Source organism: Eleutherodactylus coqui, chromosome 5 (genome assembly GCF_035609145.1).
Source record: "Eleutherodactylus coqui strain aEleCoq1 chromosome 5, aEleCoq1.hap1, whole genome shotgun sequence".
Taxonomy (NCBI): Eukaryota; Metazoa; Chordata; class Amphibia; order Anura; family Eleutherodactylidae; genus Eleutherodactylus; species Eleutherodactylus coqui.
Window position 1 is genome coordinate 210,038,601 of NC_089841.1, and position 17,015 is coordinate 210,055,615.

General features: G+C 43.9%; 1 protein-coding gene across 1 annotated transcript in view; it reads left to right on the forward strand.

The window, feature by feature from the left end:
- Window positions 1-17,015, forward strand: part of LOC136628328 (guanine nucleotide-binding protein G(q) subunit alpha) — a 66,234-nt gene that overhangs the window by 31,454 nt on the left and 17,765 nt on the right. The window lies entirely within an intron of this gene.

Consider the following 17,015-nt stretch of genomic DNA (forward strand, 5'->3'; position numbering starts at 1 on the left):
TTGCCATTTTCTAGCATAAAAATATCTTCTCTCTCAGCTTATCATCGCTGCTGCAGGCGTCTCTGGGTGGAATCGGCTTCCTTCCCTCTGGTAGCTTACAGTATACTAGTTTCCTCCTCCCTCGCAGTGTTTGCCGCCTGCTCTGAGTTCTCCTTCAATGGAAGTGTTCAAACAAAGACTGGACAAATGTCTGTCTGAGATGGATTTAGTGATTCTGCACTGAGCAGGGGGTTGGACCCGATGACCCTGGAGGTCACTTCCAACTCTACCATTCTAGGATTTAATGTGCTTCCCTGATGGGCTAAAGGCTATTTACTCATTTCCATGACTGTATCGGGGAGGGATTGCCCCTTGACCTTCTAGGAACAGCAAACACAAGGAGGTTAAAAGTACCCGTTACCCAATCACCCTCCGTATTTTCCTGTTCTTAGTAGAACAAGATGTACTGTACAAGATTCCAGTGTCGGAGATCCTGTCAGACTTTGTTGTGGCTCTTGCCTTGCCCGGTGTTCTGTGGGCCTAGGTCTTTGCAGGTTGGAGCTTTCCCTATCAGTCATAGCTCGGCTGCATCCCATGGGGGTAAAAGCTCTGTCCCCAGAATGGTGGGACTGTAAGCTCCTGCCGGGTCATCACGCTAGCGGTGAACAGGTATTGTATGTTCCAACAACCAGAAATGGCCATCTGAGATCACTTCTGGCAGCAGGGTCGCTGGACCCAATTCCCTGTTTAGTTGAGGGGAATGGCACCTCTGGGCTCTATCTTACTGCCCATTTGTGGCTGTGTTGCTGTGCCTAGCACTGGCCCCAGCCCAGTACATACTTGGCCCATGGGAGTTCTATTTATGAAGAGATTGCAGCCTTTATATATTCCACCTTTAATTCCATAGAGCCCTCTATTAGGCACACTTGACTTGTGTGGGACCAAGAAACTGCCTTACTTTCAGAAAAGAAGACGACTACTTGTACTACAAAAAGGGTTAAGGAAGAGATGTCTTCTGTTTCGGAGGAGTTTGAAGGGAACCTGTCAGGTCCCCCAAGATACCCTATCTGCAGTCACAAATGCCGATTTCAGTGGTCTGTCACGAATACCATTTGGTTTGCTAATTTTGCAAATCTTCCCTGTGAAAATTTGGAGTGCTGGACTGGAAATGAGTTCAATGAAGTACATGTATATGTTCATATATGTGCAGTCCACCTGCCCTCCTATCTTAAGATGCTGATTGACAGGACCCTTTGTATTGCTGTACATACAGATAGACTTGCCAATCAGCATCTGGGGCGAGGGGGTTACGAATGTGAAACAAGATGGTTTTTCCCTTTTATGATCAGAAATTAAAGGGGTTGTCCCGCGCCGAAACGGCTTTTTTTTTTTTTTTTTTTTTCAATAGGCCCCCCGGTTCGGTGCGAGACAAACACAAGGGATGGGTTAAAAAAAAAAAAAAAGTTTAGTACTTACCCGAATCCCCGCTCTGCGGTGACTTCTTACTTACCTTACCAAGATGGCCGCCGGGATCTTCACCCACGATGCACCGCGGGTCTTCTCCCATGGTGCACCGTGGGCTCTGTGTGGTCCATTGCCGATTCCAGCCTCCTGATTGGCTGGAATCGGCACATGTGATGGGGCGGAGCTACGCGATGACGCGTAGAAGGGGGCAGAGCCAGAACGCCGCTCGTGCCGAGACCCAAGAGAAGGGAGAAGACCCTTCTGCGCAAGCGCGTCTAATCGGGAGATTGGACGCTGAAATTAGACGGCACCATGGAGACGGGGACGCCAGCAATGGAGTGAGTAAGTGAATAACTTCTATATGGCTCATATTTAATGCACGATGTATATTACAAAGTGCATTAATATGGCCATACAGAAGTGTATAACCCCACTTGCTGCCGCGGGACAACCCCTTTAAGTCTGAAAGTGTAGAAATATTTTGAAAGAAAGTGTTATTCCTATTCTCTTTAAAGAATTGTCTACCCTTTTAATGATGAAGAAAACAAAATCTGGGGTGGAACTCTAAAGATTTACATTCAAGTTGTTGAACTGTAAATAAAGCAGCACCATTTGAAGACTTATCCCAACTCAGGGATCCTGTAGACAGAAAGATTGAAGGCCTTTTTAAAGCCAATGTGGCCAGATCTTTGTTTGACCTAATCTATTAGAAGACCACCTTAAAGGAAAAACTTCAAGGAAATCGATCCTGAATTCTGTTCTCCCCAACTAGCTACAGTATTCTTGGCTGGTTCCTTCATTGAATCAGTTCTCTTGGCTGCTAGAGAGTAGTCGTGTTGAGTTCAGCTAGAAGAATGCTTTGGTTCCAATATTGGCAAGCCTATACTATCTCGAAGGCTAAACTTTGCAAAATTCCCTTTTTGAAGGCCATGTTGTGTTTGGCCCCAGTTGGATCAAATTTAAGATAAGATGGCAGGAAAAAAAACTGGCTTTGAGGGAAAATGCTTGCTTAAAAGGAAATGGTTTCATTCTCCTTTCTGCCAAAACTCAGAGTTTCAAGGAAATGGGGAAAAGATAGGCCTATCCGAAGAGGGAAGAGATTTCCTGCTTAATCCCAATAGTCTTCAGGCAATCAATGATGCTATGAAAGTGGAAGGAAGATTGAACCAAAGTCTGCGGGATAGTTTCTTCTCTTCTTCCTCAGGGGTTTGTCATCACACCTCAGCCTTACGCCAGGCTCACACGGACGTATTTGAATTGTGTATTACACATGTGATATATGCACGTATAATAAGCGGTACATCGCAGCAATTCAAATACATTGATTTTTGCTCACGCTACTGGTCTTTCACTGCGTACAATACACATGTAAAAAAGGACACAGCATGTTCTAATTTACCGCAGATTACGTGCGATGAAGCACTATGGATGTTTTTTAAAATGCTATGCATGCACAATTACATTGCGGGTGTGCTGCGTTTATACGCAACGTCACTAAGCAACAGAGGGAAATTAAAAAAGAAAAAATGAAACTAGGAAGACTGTTTTTACCATGAGATAGAACTGTTAGAAAAGTTTTTGTCCCTGTGTGGCAGGGAGAATTCATTGCCAGAAATGTCCTCACTTGGAACTATTGGGAGTATTTCAATTTGGCCTATGCTTTTCCCCCTCTTCTGCTGATTTCCAAAGTTCTATCTAAGATTTGGGTGGTGCTAATTGCCCCGAAGCCGGTACTGTATGCTCAAGGACCTCGTATCCGAGGATCTATTTATCCTTCTAGATATAGAAAAATCAGCTCTTTCGGGGTCCAGTTAAAACCCTTTACCTCTTTCCAATCCCACTGTCTGACGTCTGAAGACATTATGATTTAAGGCTGTACAGCTCCAATGTTGGAAGACATCTGTCGGGGTTCTCTTACTGTATATTGCCAGCCTGTCTGCTGTCGGAGCATATCCAACGTGTCACCTCATGCAGTACTGGCTTAAGCCAGCATATAGTGCCATTGTATAACGGCAGAAAAAGAGTAAGCCCCCTAGGAAAACCAGGATACAAATTGTATTGGAAAGGGTTAATTTAGAAGCCTAGATCTTGAAAGAGTAATCGTAAAAGAGAAATTTGAAAACTCTTTTATCTGACCAAGTTATAGCTACTCTTAAAGCAAGCAAGCAAGAAATAAAATGGTCTTCCGTGTATATCATGATCTGGAAGAGTTTTTTTGCCCGGGTGCAGACACTATTAGCTAGACTTAAGCAGTCCTAATATTTCCCGAATTTCTGGACTTCTTCCAAGATTGCTTAAACAAAGGGCCTTGTCCCAGAACCCTCAAAGTTCAGCTAGCGGCCTTAAACAGTTTTTTTTTTCTGAACACCCCCCCCCCCCCCCAGTTATCGGAACATTGTCTGATTTTATAGATTTTGTTGAAAAGCTGCTCAACGTCTTCATCCCTCCAATACCAACTTTTTTGTCCCCCTGGGATTTAAATGGTGTCCTATTTGTCCTTATGGAAAAGCCCTTTGAAGCTTTTTGAAGGAGTGGGCTTAAGATTACTCCCTTTTTTAAAATGGTTTTCCTTGTAGTCATTACCTCAGCCTGCAGAGTAAGTGAATACAAGCACTTTCCATCACATGACCGTTTCTAATGACAGAATCACTTTATGATGGATCCGGCTTCTTTTTACCACAGATGTTTACGCACTTTCACTGTTCTCGGGATTTAGTTCTACCTTCAGTTTATTCCAAAGACTCAAAACCTGACACTTTCTGAAAGTCTGATGCCTCCTGGGATACTTACTATCTACAGACTGTTGGATACTGGATCAAAATCTCTAAATTTTGGGGCCCAAATCAGGGACAGAGTCCCAAAAAGACCATCTCTAGATGGCTAAATATTGCATTTTGAGAAGCCTGCAAAGCCCTTGAGAACCCCATTCCAGAAGTCCTTCATCCTCCTTCCATCCGGGTTCATGTGCCGGCATTCAGCAAGCCCTAGAGTTACAACAAGTACTACAGGCTTCGTGTTAGCCGAAAGAAGAACAGTTTTACAGACTATTGTCCCTTTATGAGTAACTGATCTTGTTTTTCTCCATGATGCTCTCAAATTAATTAAAAATCAATTAATTTGTTTTTCAGAAGTCTTCCCTGACAGCAATCTTCTATCCCTCCTTTTTGATTTCTTAGTACATTTTTTTCCTGGGCATTATATTCTTGTCATGCAGTATGTTTATCACTGGGGGTAGTAGGGTTAGGGGTACATTTTTACCCTCTTCTTTTTTTCTTCAAGTGGTAATCTCTCTGTGGTACGTTCATGAAAGACTTGTGAAAAACCAATTTAAAGGGGTATTCCGGGCTTTAACTGATGACCTATCGTCTGTATACGCCATTAGTAGTTAGACTGGGTTTGCCGCTTAGGGCCCCCTCCATCAACTGATCGTCTGACCTGTTGTCAATGCCGCGAGCCAGGCGTTTGTCATCGTTTATCACAGCAGGAAATGGGAGCGCTGAGGTTCTCCTACACCCTCTGCTTCTCTCATGGTCAGGATAGGAGATGTGACCTCCTGACCATGAGAAAGAAGCAGGAAGTGTAGGAAGCATAGCGATCCCATTCATTTTAATGGCCGTAAAGTTGGCTTTCCCACTTCCTGCAGAGACCACTGACTATGCCCAGCTCGCAGCACTGACAGCAGGCCAGGGTGATCAGCTGATGATGGGGGTCCTACTGGTGGCCTATCCTTTTAACGAAGAATATTCTGACTTTCTATTCATTGGGTTTCTAATTATTATTATTTTCAACCCGAGGGAAAACCGCAAACACGAGTCTATGCATGTAGTACATCTCGATTTGCTGTATGTTTGGAAGCAGTGAGAGAACAATGAAACTTTTGAAAATTATTTTGGCTTGAAAATACAATCCTTTCGTCAGTCGGAGATTCTTGGTGTGGGGGTGTTTGTCATCCACATTTTGACACTGTCTTGGAAGATGCAATATCCAGTACTGATAGCAGCTGCGTTTTGCTGACTAATGATCTGTCTGCATATGGAAGGACATTACTTGCTGCAGATGCCTAATCCCCAAGCATTTACTTAGACCCGAGAAGTATCTCGATGGGAATTTGTATTGCTTGCTATGTGGGATTGAGAGCTGGGAGTGATCATCTTAAGAAGGAACATTCAGCTGTAAAGATCTTCAAAAGTTTGATAAAAGTGCAGTTACTCTTTAACTGTCAGAGAGGTATGTCAAAAGTTTTGATGGGTGGGGTCCCAATGCTGATTGGTAGACCATGGGTGCTGCAGCGCTCACCCGAGTGTTATCCCCCCTCAGCTGAAGACTCACAGGAAGCCGAAAAGCATCCAAAGGGGCATAGCGCTCAGCAGAGGGATGCCCACTGGCCAAGACTTTTTACATGTCTGACATGTGAAAAGTTTGACCAACTTTAGGGTGACTACCCACTAGCGTTTTTTTTTTTTTTCCGCTACGAATTCGCTGCATTTTGTTTTTCCAATTGTCAATGGGACTTTCTAATGTTAAAAACCTCAAAGTTGCGTTGCGTCGCATTGCGTTTTTAACATTAGGAAGTCCCATTGACAATTGGAAAAAAAAAAAACGCTGTGAATTCGCAGCCGAAAAAAAACGCTAGTGGGTAGTCACCCTTATAGAGATCAAGAGTTGTGATCAAAGAAGCGTGACAGCGAAACTGCAGATTTTTTTTTTTATTATTATTTTTTTTTTTTTACATATTTTAATCTGGCGATGCAGCCTCCATAGTGCAAAGCATTGGAGAAGGGGGGGGGGGGGCATGTTAGCTTTTTACGCCCCACTTCCACACCATTCGCAACTTGATTGCTTTCTTGGATTTATTCATTCACGGTGATTGGTTGTTTGGTTTGGCTGATTCACGGTGATTGGTTGTTTAGGTTGGCTCGAGTAGAGGAGGGGTGTAAAAAGCTAATATGCACGGGGGGGGGGGGGGGGGGAGTACATCCTTATAAGGTAAACTGAAGGTTTCCATGGTGTCCGGGTGACTTGGTTTTAGTTGAGCAACTGCCACACCTATTGCATAAAGTAAAAGCAGCATGGTGGTTTAACCCTTTCCAGTGTACTTTCCCAGCGCTCCATCAGACCATGTGTCGGCCCTCGTCGGACATTGGAGCTACACAGAGAAGTCTTTATTGACTGACACTGGGTTAGAAAGGGTTAAGTTAGGTAATGCAAATCAATACCAAGTGTTCTTGTCTTAAGCTCAGTGTATAATAATGGTGTTGGTGAAAATAATTAATAAAATAGATATTTTCATAACCCCTCTATTTGGACATTGCGTTTTAAGGTACCTTTTTGAGTTTGGGTATTCTGCCAAACTACCGAAAACCGTGCCTTTTATTGCCGTGCATAAGCTGGATCAGGATTTACATATGAAATCTTCACCATTGGCTTGAAGGTATGGGCCTGATTAGCAGTGATCTGGTTTCCTATGACTTTTAACTTGTTTGATCCAATCTTACTAAAGAACCTAATTGCACCGGTATTTTAGCAAATAACATTATAGAAATATACCCCATATTGCATTCCTTATCCCTGCCGTATGAAAGCAGGAATCGGCTCTAGCCCTTCTACCATCACCCTCCTATACAAATCGATATTGTCTATTTAAAGAGACTCGCCATTTTTTTGCGCAGCCCTCTCTGAAGGCGTCATTAGGTAGTGCCAGTCATACGGATTGCACCGATATGTCTGCTGTGTGCATATGTTCAGTAGTTTTGGAGAAACCTAACCTGTAAGCTAGCCACGCCCACCCCACCCTCCAGACACTGATTGGCTGCTCTCTTCTTATTACTGTGCATAGAGAGAGCTGCCAGTCATTGGCTGGCAGGCGGGGTGGGTGTGGCTAGCTGCAGTTCATGAATGTTCAGGACTAGTTCTGTGTCTGGCTGCTACTAATAAAATGCAGGTTTCTCCCAAACTACTGCACAGATCACACAGTTGACATATCACAGTCTCTAGGCCAGCAGACGCAAATATATAGGACCTATGAGGACATACAAGAATGGCAGATATTCTTTCCGTACATCTACCTTCTGGGGACTGTTATACACAATACATTTCATGCAGACTCTTCTGAACTTGTCGGGATCTGCAAAAACTAGTGTGTTATGGGCAAATTAAGTAATGTAGTGAGAACTATTTAACATGGCTTTCTACCTGGGTTAGTGGTGCCACATGTGGAAACCGGTCAGAAAACGAACCCTGTCTTAATGCTAAATAAAGAGACTATTAAGGTTCAGTATTGGCTGCTGTGGATGGTTTGTCATAAACAAGCAGGTTTTTTTGGCCTTTTTGTGACCATGTATCCACTTATTCTTTTCCTATTTTTCGCGCCCCCACCCCCCACAACACCAATGCATCATGATACCGCAATGCATTATACATTGGAGGTATAAAGTGTATTTTGTGGCCGAGAAGAGTACAAGGTTGTGTAAAAGCCTAAGACTCCTGTTGTAGACTCTATTGTGTGGATAATTTCTTTCCTGGACGAACCACTCCCTTTTTATTAAATCAAACTATGCCTTTTTGGCTTTCTGCCAGCGGAAATGTTGCACATATAAAATCTTCACTTATCAGTACTTTTCTTTCAGCGCAGACAAACTGTGAACTTTGTGAATAGACTGCGGTCAATTAGATTTCCATTCTAATCCATCTCCCAATTCCACATTTCAGCGATGACTAATTAATTATACAGTTATTCCACTGGGAAAGCAAAATTCCCGGCTGTTGGAGGCAGATGAGTACTCTAAAGTACATTGTAGCAGAAAGCATCCACCGCCCAAAGTGCTGCCAGCGCCCGCAGAGTCTTCGTGGGGACGGCTGCTGCTGCTCCTTCTTTCCTGATCTGTTCCAGTGTGTCGCGTTTCACTTGGCATCCTCTTCCGATTCTATAATAACCTAATTTTAGTTCTGTGTAATATATGAAGATTATATGAGCTTCCGCTTATAGTTGATGCATTAAAACTAAAAACAATTGTTAGGCAAAAGTTTTACCATTTAGAAAGTCTTCGGAGGCATTTTGTTAATTTCTGACTACTGGTATGTAAAGACTTGACATTACTTAAAGGGGTTGTCCCGCGGCAGCAAGTGGGTCTATACACTTCTGTATGGCCATATTAATGCACTTTGTAATGTACATCGTGCATTAAATATGAGCCATACAGAAGTTATTCACTTACCTGCTCTGTTGCTGGCGTCCCCGTCTCCATAGATCCGTCTAATTCTGATGTCTTCTGGCGTTTTTAGACGCGCTTGCGCTGTGCGGTCTTCTCCCCTTCTGGTCGGTCCGGCACGAGCGGCGTTCTGGCTCCGCCCCCTTCTACGCGTCATCGCGTAGCTCCGCCCCGTCACGTGTGCCGATTCCAGCCAAATCAGGAGGCTGGAATCGGCAATGGACCGCACAGAGCCCATGGTGCACTATGGGAGAAGACCCGCGGTGCACCATGGGAGAAAACCGCAGTGCATCCCTGGGAAAGGACTGGCGGCCATCTTAGGCAGAAGATTTTGTAAACTTCATATTTCGTCGGATCGGTGAGTAGCAAGTGGCTTAAAAAACGCTTTAAATTGCTATTTTATGCCAGGGGGGTGACAGGGGGAATGGGGTAAGGTAAAATTTTGATGTTTGCCGCGAGACAACCCCTTTAAGGCTCAGTGGTTGCCACCGCTTCACTGGCTCTGGTAATATGTTGGCACTTTTTAGGAGTGGCCTTAACCACAAGCCCGGCCATAACCGTGCGCTGCAATATTGTTGGTTGCTCATATTCCTAAACTATTGAACAACACTGGCTGGTTTTAAAGCGATGAGTGGCACTTTTCCAAAACCAAAGACCGGCTGCACCAGCTGAACTGACCTTGTAAATCTAGTCTGCTCAAACCTTTGTATGCAGTGACAGAATATTGCTAGACTAAAATCTAGGTAACCTTAAGGCCCTTTTACATGCAAATATAATCTTCAAATGACTGAAAGATTTAGCGATCTATTTGCATAAAGTGTTAATGTATTTAATGGCCATTAACACTTTATCATGTTCATTTGCATGTAAAAGGACCTCCAGGAGTTGTTTGCAGAACCCAGGTGTTTAAAAACACACCCAGCTGCTGACACATTCCATTGTTCTCCTGGCTGCCAGGAGATTGCATTGTTCTCCTCGCGGCTAGTGTAACATGCTGCGGGAAAAAAATCCTGCAGTCTTTTGAAGAGCGAAATATGTTCTAATCGAATGTATTTGCTCAGTCTTTCAGCAGCTGAATGATGGAATTTAAGTATCAAAATCCACCATTCAAACGAAAAGTGCACGATGCCCGCGTTCACATGTAACGATTATCACTCATTTTCGGCCGTTTGAATGAATTTTGAACAATAATCATTGCGTGTAAAAGGGCCTTTAGTGTCTAGTATTATAGGTTATAACAACTGCTATAGTTAATGGACTTCGCGCATACAAAAAAAATATTAACTGCAACGTAAGGGAATGAATAGCCATAGAATGCCCATGCTGAACCTGTCCACCACCGAACAGACCAGTGAGCATGTGAGTGTAAAGAGAACCCATCATATCCTCATGCCAGCGGGACTGACTGTGTAGCTTAGCACCAATGCCCCACTGACTCTAGTGATGTCTGTCTTTCCTTCTACTCCACACGCACTATGGCAAGAAGACAAGATGTTGAGGGCAGCGTGATGTTCTTAGAAACCTGTGGGTCCTGCCGTGAATGTGACTTTGACATGTACCTCCTACATAACCCTTGTTGCAGACCAAGTACATCCCTTTATGACATGACATGACATGTCCTCTTCCAGTAGACCAACCTGGTTCAGGAGACCTACGAGGTGATGTAGAAGTTCCTGATGAAACTATTGCTAGTAGGCTACCAGGTTCAGCCACTGTCTCCATCAGCTCTACACATCGCTTCGATCCCGTAGTAACGTCACAGCAAATGGCAGACTTTACGTTTGGGGAACCAACTCTCAAAGAAATTGTCCAGTGTAACAAAACATTTACCTCCCTCCGAAGAGGTGACATTCAGGAGGATCCCTCCATCTTGTATAAGGCAAGATTTCAAAAAGTCATCTGAGAGAACCACAGTACTTGAGGAAAGAGTAATGTAGAGGATGTAATAGTCCTGCTTGCAGGGAAGTGCAGGAACACAGCAGAGCCCGAAAGAAGACTACCTGGAGAGTTGTCTCCTAGAAACCAATGGATGTCTTGTAGGAGCTCAGGAAAAAGTGGAGGGTGATGAACACAAAATACTAAATGCTTTGAAAACTCTTTTACAATGCTGTTTGTAGTACAGAGGGCCTACAGGGTTCCCACAAGACTTATCCCTCCTGGCGGCCCTCCATATACAGTCCTTATGAAAATTCTGCTTTTCAGAGACTGTGACTTAATCTTGGACAATGCCAAGGAAAAGTCAGATTTGTGCATTGATGGACACAGGATTTCGGGGGTTTCTGGACTATTCCATCAACATACAAAAAAAAGAGCCCAGTATGTAGGTGTCAAAAGACGACTCTTCATTCCCCAAATCCAGTATTTCATGCTTTACCCTACAAGGCTTAGAGTAGCGGTAAAAAATGGCATTCACTTATTTTTAATTTTTTTTTTTAAATCTCCGAAAGTTGCCCTGAGATGGTAAGATCAAAATAAGAGACTGCTCCGTTGACTAAAGGATTGGGTTTAACCATTTCTTGAACCATAGCTATGCCTTTTTTTATGTTACTTGATACTTGAGTAGTTGCTGCAGTTGTTTCAGTCCTGCTTCTTTTACAGCGTGTTGGTGGAGCTAGAGTCCTCTTCGTTGCGTAGGATGCTTTATGGGGCAGAAGGGGAGTCATGTTCAATGGGGCGGCAGCAGCTCCTGCCCTATTGAAAGCAATGGGAGATCATTGTGATCCCCTGCTGCTGCTGTGACAGCAGCGGCAGGAGATTGCAATGTTCTCCCTACGAAGGCTGGCGCTGCTGCCACCGGCCCTATTGAGAACAAGGTTAAACAGCCTTGCATCCTTGCGGGGCTAAAGAAATTGGAAACAATGGGTGATATTGTAAAAAGAGTGGGCATGCTGGGATTTATTTTTTTTCATGCAGCATCGCAGGAGTGAAAACCTCGCAAATAAGAATGAAACTATTAAAATGTATTGTTTCATAATCATGCGTTTTCACTCTCGGTGCAAGAAAATAGCCTTTTTTTTTTCTTGCCAGTGTGAAGGCGTCCTTAGTGAGTTGGACAGGCATATCACACCACATATTTGGTGTATTCTTCAGGAGTTGGGTGTGTGGCATTCAAAAGGGAATATTATGATGTATTAAAACTTGTTATAGATGGTAGATTTGTTTTGAGGGAAAGCTGGCAATGAATTTTCCTATCCCTTATTCAGGTGGAGTCTTGAAGAAAGTCCTAGACTTCTCAAGTGGTTCACTACAGGTCCCATTATTTATTCTTGGGGACTTTTTAATAATACTGTACAGTCCTCCGTAGAGTGACCGGGGCTCAACCTGTGGCTGAGGATGAATAACTCCAATTGGCAAGGTTGTTGATGAACTGACATTGCTGGATTTTAAACCTCTAAAACATCCATTAATTTGCCAATACTCTTGTTCGTAGTTTCAAGAGTCTGTATCTAGAACAGCTTCATTGAGCAGCTCTTAGGCCTATAATCTATTTCAAGAGGTGGAATACGAAGTTCTCAGCCTCTGATCACTCGCCTTTTGAAGATAGTAAAATCAGTAGACACACTCTTGGTCTAATTCCCCGAAGGATAGGACGTCATTAGTTGATTGGTTGGCATCCACTGCTTGGGACCCGTGTAGATCAGCTGTTTAGGCTTCCACTGTCAGCGGCAAAACAAAAAGGATACGGAGCAGAAGCAGATTGCTCCGTCCCTTGTGTAGTGGCCGGCGCTGGTAATTGCAGGCGCAGCTCTCATTGATTTTTAATCCGAAGGATTGGTCATCCATTATAATTTGCCTGGAAAACCCCTTTAAACTATTGCTAGAAAACTCTATTCCTGCCTATTTTAATGAGTTCTCTGAACTCCATAATGGCACCACATTCTCTCGTTTGTATGTCACACAATGACTGCCTAATTAAGGAAGCTAGCAGATAAAAAAAAAAATTGGAAGTAACTCAAAAGAGCATTTCTCAGGGATGCGACTGTTGCAGAGGAAAACTGATCAGGCTGCGTTCAGACGCAGTGGATTTTGGTGCGGCTCCGCAATAGAATTTGCAATGTGTGACTGTACCCTAGAAGACCCCTGTGATGGAACTAAATTTGGTACCCGTGGAATGCTCCAATACGGCTTTAGCAACAACTACAGGGGAACATAAACGCTTCCTCCAGAAGCAGTTATTTTGAGGACAGCGAGAGGGCGGATCACCTCTTGGCCACCATCATAATAGCACAGCTTGGTGCAACCTTTATTAAAGAATTGAGAGAACATAGTAGGGAAACGTTGGATATCCTGAAGGCCCTTACACATCTCTCTATACTAGTAAAACTACTGTAGTTCCACAAAGGGTCAGCTGGAGGCATTCCTTCAGCCTCTTCCTACAATGTCTAATAAGGCACTTACACTGGTAGATAAGAGGCCCTAGCTTCTATGACAAATCCCCAAGGTCAGATGGATTGCCAGAAACTAGAGAGACTGCGTCCTCCCACAAACGCTAGGAGACTTTGAGACCGTACTTGGGACACGTAGCTTGGTGGCATCAATGAACAATACCATTTATAGTGGGTATAACTAAACCGGATAATGCCCCGCAGTTGCCAGTCATACAGGCCTATCTCCCTATTGACACTTTGTATAACGATCCTTGCCAAATTACTAGGTAACCATTTATCTGGGGTAATTGCATCTCTGCCGTTAGAGTGCTTCTACATTGGACAGATGTCCAACAGGTCGTCCCAGCAATGATCATTCTTGTGCTCTTACACAGAGACCATCCTTGCTAGTAAATGTAGGCGAAGTGGACCAGGCATCGTTCTGGACCACTAACCTGCCTCTATTAACAGTAAACAGGCAGTCGTTCTTAGATGAATGACTGCCTGTTTACATGGGCCAATCCATCATTCAGTCTTTATGCATGCAGAAACTGAATGAGGAATGACTTTATCATTCTTTGCTCAAGTTGTGGGTGCATTTAAAGAGAACAGTAATCGTTCAGATTCTCGCTGGTTGCAGAAATCTGAATGATTGTTCGGCCATGTAAAAGGGTCCTTAATGCTTGTAGGCTATTCCTGAATCTGCAATTTCCCATTGATAACCGCCTAAGGCAATTGCGTCATTGGATTTGGCCAAGGTGTTTGACAACATTGAGTGGGCTATACCTGTGATCCACTCTCTGGGCAAATGTTTATAGCATAGTCTCCTACAGACAGAATTAAAGCAATTGGCGGCAGCAACGAGGCCATCCACGGACTTGAAGGGCTTTCGCTATGGCACATTGCATGAAAAAGTTGCACATTATATGTTGCGGTTTCGGGGCAATGGCCACCCTTGGGGATTGTGACTGTCTGTTTATTTTCGGCGTCGATTGGGCTAAAATCTCTCCCATATGGTGGTGGCTCCTGAGGCAGATGACTTTCAGAGGATAGATTTTTGAGTGCTTGTCATTTTTAAATACGCAATGTATTAGATAACACATTTTTTATACAGTAAAATGCTTAATATGTAACCCAAACCCCATTATCTTGTCTTGTTTTCAAGGTTTCAGTATGGTGTAAGCTTCCCCCATCAGTTATAGCTAGACCCAATCTTACTAGAATTATCGATCTTTATTGAATAACGCCTGGTACATCTGTGCTTGTTGCACAAACGAAATAATATTTTAGGGATGTATTTAAGAAGAAAAGGAATCCCCTCTTCAGCCCAGATGCACCACTTTAGGGGTTGTGGGGGACCCAGAGTTCACCCCCCTCTTCAGCCCAGATGCACCACTTTAGGGGTTGTGGGGGACCCAGAGTTGACCCCCTCTTTAGCCCAGATGCCTAGGTACATATTACCCTCTGATCATTTTTTTAATAGCATTAGAGGCTGGCAAGTTCCTTGATGTCTCTGGGAAAATCTCACAATTTAAAGGACTTAGTCAATGGACACCTTTTTGATGGCATTTTGTTATTAAATAACTGAAATGCTTGTGTTTTTTGACTAAGAATTTTAGATTTGGGTTTATTGAAAAAATTGAATCATTTAACTTCTATGCATCAATACATGGCAAATCGCAAAATGCTGTTTTGTAACAAACGTGTCTGGCTGATTTGTGATCCTAGTGTGAACTTTGTGCCAGATACCCCCGGACCCCCACAGAGGTCCGCACCGCAGCGGCTCCCAGCTGTGTTGGTGGGAATCTACATCATATTAGGGTGGCGGGTTTAATGTTTTCTCTCGCCTGTTCATTAAACATGGCAAGAACCCTTTAGTATATAAGATCCGTGTCCCTTGTCTTCATTCCTCTTCTCAGAAGTGTTCTTTATATGATGTGCCCTTATTTTGCCCGACCATCTTGTACATTACTGTCACGGGGATTCTTTTCACCGTTCCTGGTTGTTGCCTTTTTTTTTTGTCCTCTTCAAATTGTATCTCTTCCGCCACTTTACTAACGCCTGTGTCACACGGGCGTATTTGTGCCCGAAAATCTTTCACGCACAATACGCAAAAAATAGAGCCTAGTGATTTTTATAGGTTCTTACACAAGCGAATATCCTGTGTGTGCAACTGCGTCTCGCAAAAACAAAAAAGCGCAGCATATTTGAACTCATTAAACTAATTGGCCATTTTAATGACGAGAGATTCGGTGCGTGTTTTTTCACGAGTGAATAATTACAGTAAAAGAGAAAATGCTGTTGCATATGCAGCGCCCCCATGCCTATGCGACAAGGCCTAAAGGCCCATTTAGACACAACAATTATTGCTCGAAAGTTGACTCTTGAGCGATAATCGTTGTCATTCAAAGCGCAAGATGAGCGATCACCTTGCGCTGCGAGTAGAGGATGCAGAAGACAAGTGGGGTGTCCCTGCTTGTCTTCTGCATCCAGCTGTTCCCCGCTCCGAGCGCCCGGCTGTTATACATATGGCTGTTTACACGGAACAATTATAATTCATTTTAACTCGTTTAAACGATAATCCTTCCGTGTAAAGGAGCCTTAATCTCTGTATTTACCTGCAGAAATATTTTTAAATTAGCGTGTCCTCCCAAAATAAAGATTTGCCATGGGTTCAAGTTTGTGGCTAAGATGGTGGCCAGTGCAACCAAAAAGGTCATTTGGCCCCTAAATTTTTAGACTTGGGAACCAAAAGCGCAATTTGAATGAAACAAAGCCTGCAGTATCATTCTGGGCCGCTGCACCGTGTGCACAGCCGTACTGGATAGCTGTAATTAGATATTGATGGCCTATCCTGAACACAGGTCAACCATAAGAGACGCAGAAAACCCTTTTTAAGGATATTACTTGGGAACATACAATGCAGAAAAACCAAAATTTGTGTCAAGCCTCCCTCTCCCTCCTTCACTTTCATGGATGCAAATAAGTCGTCTTCAATTAAGGCCGCCTTCACGCGGTCGAGAACATCGCTCATGATTTGTGCTTTGTGAGAAGCACATATATGAACCCCATTCTTTTGAATGGGTCATACACATGAGCGATGTTTTCCTGCATGGCACCGCAATGCACTGTGGGAATCAAATCGCGGCACGTCCTATCTTTCGGTGTGCTCTCACATGGCGGCACCCATTGATTGTCAGTGGAACCGGCGGCAGCATTGCACCACACGCTGGGTGTACACGATGCAAGGTGTCCCTGTGAAAATTCTCCATAGGGGGGGGGGGGGGGTGCTTGAAATATAAGCCCTCCCCCCAAAAAAGCCCTAGCTAACCTACATGAAAAATAAAAATCAATACTCATCTGGTCTATGGCGTCCCGGTGCCTCACAATGGTCTCCAGAGGCACTGCGGCAAGCTGCAGTGTCCTCCGTGCTGACATATCAGTTTTTTTTCTGGTAAGGAGGCTTTGAATACCCTGCCTCCGTCAAAGCGAGCACTGTGATTGGATCGAGCACCATACATTCACAGCCATTCAGTGAATGACATCACTGAATGGCCGTTGTTGGCTCATCGAGCATCGGCTGTGATTGGCTGGCGCTCGATCCAATCACAGTGCTCACTTTGCTGGAGGCGGGGTATTCAAAGCTCTGTCACCAGAAAGAAGCTGATTATGTCAGTGCGGAGGACACTGCAGCTTGCTGCAGCACTGCCAGAGATTATTGAGAGGCATCGGGATGCCGCGGACCAGGTGAGTATAAGCCCCCACCCCCCCGAACTGTGCCTCTTTTGAGTCACAAATTAATATAAGACAGTGTCTTTATTTTCGGGGAAACGCGGTAGTAAAGCCAACCTTATAAATCTACGGCGGAAGCAGTGAAAATGATTGTCTTGATTAGTAGCTACGTCCTTGTTGAAGAGAACCTAAGAGCTGTTGAAAGTTGCCGCTCTTGCCCGTAGTTTTGTCTGGTATTGCTGCTCAGCCTTCTTTCCAAGTATAG